The sequence below is a fragment of the Zingiber officinale genome, chromosome 1A (assembly GCF_018446385.1).
Source record: "Zingiber officinale cultivar Zhangliang chromosome 1A, Zo_v1.1, whole genome shotgun sequence".
In the NCBI taxonomy this organism is placed as follows: Eukaryota; Viridiplantae; Streptophyta; class Magnoliopsida; order Zingiberales; family Zingiberaceae; genus Zingiber; species Zingiber officinale.
The window spans coordinates 92,587,052-92,589,209 of NC_055987.1; the positions used below are offsets into that span (position 1 = coordinate 92,587,052).

General features: G+C 37.8%; 1 non-coding gene across 1 annotated transcript; it reads right to left on the reverse strand.

Annotated features, from left to right (window-relative positions):
- Positions 1-1,280: 1,280 nt before the first annotated feature.
- On the reverse strand, positions 1,281-1,386 carry LOC122039125. Its single transcript, XR_006128020.1, has one exon. It is a non-coding gene; the product is annotated as a small nucleolar RNA R71 (small nucleolar RNA).
- Positions 1,387-2,158: the final 772 nt, after the last annotated feature.

Sequence of the window (2,158 nt, forward strand, 5' to 3'; positions counted from 1 at the left end):
AAGGTGCCCTAGTGACAAGGGTAACCCTTTTCGGATGTCTAGGACGTTCCCTTAAAAGAAGAAACAATCCCTTGGGAATTGCTGCTCTCGTAGAAAGTGTGCTTTAGATCGTATACCCGAGGGGCCCTAGTGACAAGGGTAACCTGTTCACGGATGTCTAGGACATTCTCTTGAAAAGAGAGGTAATTCCACCATAAGGAAGTAGAAAACCGTACCAAATCTCTACCTTTATCCTTATTGTTATTTACTAGACATGTATTCCTGTGATCTACCGAGGCACCCTCGTGACAAAGGTTAACCGTTACAGGATTTTATAGAAATCATTTCTATTCAATACTTAGGGATATTGGCCAATTTAACTTCCTGCAAGAGCATGGACATAGAGGGTAGAAACTAAGTAATCTATGTAATATCTCCTAGTATTATAATGAAATCGAAATCCTAGAATTCATCTCCCAAAGCTCATTCCCTCCAAGATAAATTCTCTCTCTCCCCTCTCTCTCCCCTCTCTCTTCGTCTCAACCTTCTTTCCCTCTCTTTAATCACACTCGTTAGTTCGTAAGCGTCAAAGCCAACTTTTGACCGTCTAGATAACTTACTTGGTGACATCTCTAGTGCATAATCAATAGTCCTTGTGGTTCGACAATCTTATATATTACTGACGACAAAATCGTACACTTGCGGTTCGTAACAAGTTTTTGGTGCTATTGTCGAGGACTGTTCGCATTAACATTAGTAGATTAGCAATTTAGTTAATCTAGTCTTGTGAATAGTTTTTGTTTTCCCATTTTTATAATTCAAAAAAAAACCTGCATTTTCTTTCTTGTCTTTCAATTCTGCATTTATTTTTTTTTTCTTGCAATTTAAATTCTGCATTTTATGGTTTTTAGATATCCATGAGCACTAACATGTCAAGCAGGGCCTTAAGAGATTTCTCTGCACCCATTTCCACAAGATTTTTATCTCCCATTGTGTAACCTCACATTGAAGCAGAAAGTTTTCAACTAGACCTAGAGTTAATTTTCATGATACAAGGTCACAAATTTGGAGGAGAAGCATCAGAAGTCCTTATCTGCACCTTGAGACATTTCTAGAGCTTTGTGATATGGTGAATTGTGAAGGAGTGTCAGCAAATGCAGTTCGATTAATAGTATTTCCTTTCAGTATCAAGGATAAAGCAAGGACTTGGTTATATTCCCTTCGTCCTCAAAGCATCACAAGTTGGAAACAATTGGAGAAGCAATTTCTGGATCATTTTTTCCCTTCAAGTAGAACAATTTATATGAGGAATTACATCACAAATTTTGCTCAGACATATGGAGAATCATTATTTGAAGCATGGGACAGATTCAAGAGTTTACAAAGACAGTGCCCTCATCATAGTTTGGAAAAATGGCTGACCCTGCACATATTCTATAGGAGAATTTGTTTCTCAGATAAGTGTTTGTTAGATTCATCAGCTGGAGGTTCTTTTATGGACAAGAGTGTAGATGAAGTATATACATTAATTGATCAAGTAACATTAAACCTCCATGAATGGTCGAACAAAAGTTGGATGGAATACCCCTCAAAAATTCAAGAAGTGCAAGCCATAAATGCAAGAGAGCCCGTGAAGCAAAATGCAGTTCAACCACCCAAAAATCTTGAAATTCACAAGTCACAGAATGAGGAGTTCAAACATTTGGGGGAAAAGATTAATAGCATAGTTTCAAAATGGTTCAAAGAAGACCTTCCTCCTACATAGACAAGATCTAGTGTAAATGATAATGATACTAAGTTGAGAAGTGCAAGAATCATGAAGAACTTCTGAAAAAGGACTTGTACAGAATTGAGGAGATAAATAGTAGAATACCGCAACAACTCAGTTCCATTACTCCAGGAAGTTCCCAAAGGCCACAAGTACCTTTCCCTCAACGATTGATCACACCTACACTAGATAAACAAGTTGGACCTCCTCCGCAAGCTCAAAGGGAATATGGGAAAAAGGAAGTACCTTTCCCAAGACCTTCACTAAAGGTTCCTTTTCCACAAAGGCTAGTGAGGGTCAATGAAAACGAATACTTTGGAAAATTCTGTGACATTAATATGGTTGAGTGTAGATTTCTAGATGTGTATGAAGATGAGGGCTCTTCAGATGAGGATTGTGATAATAATGCAG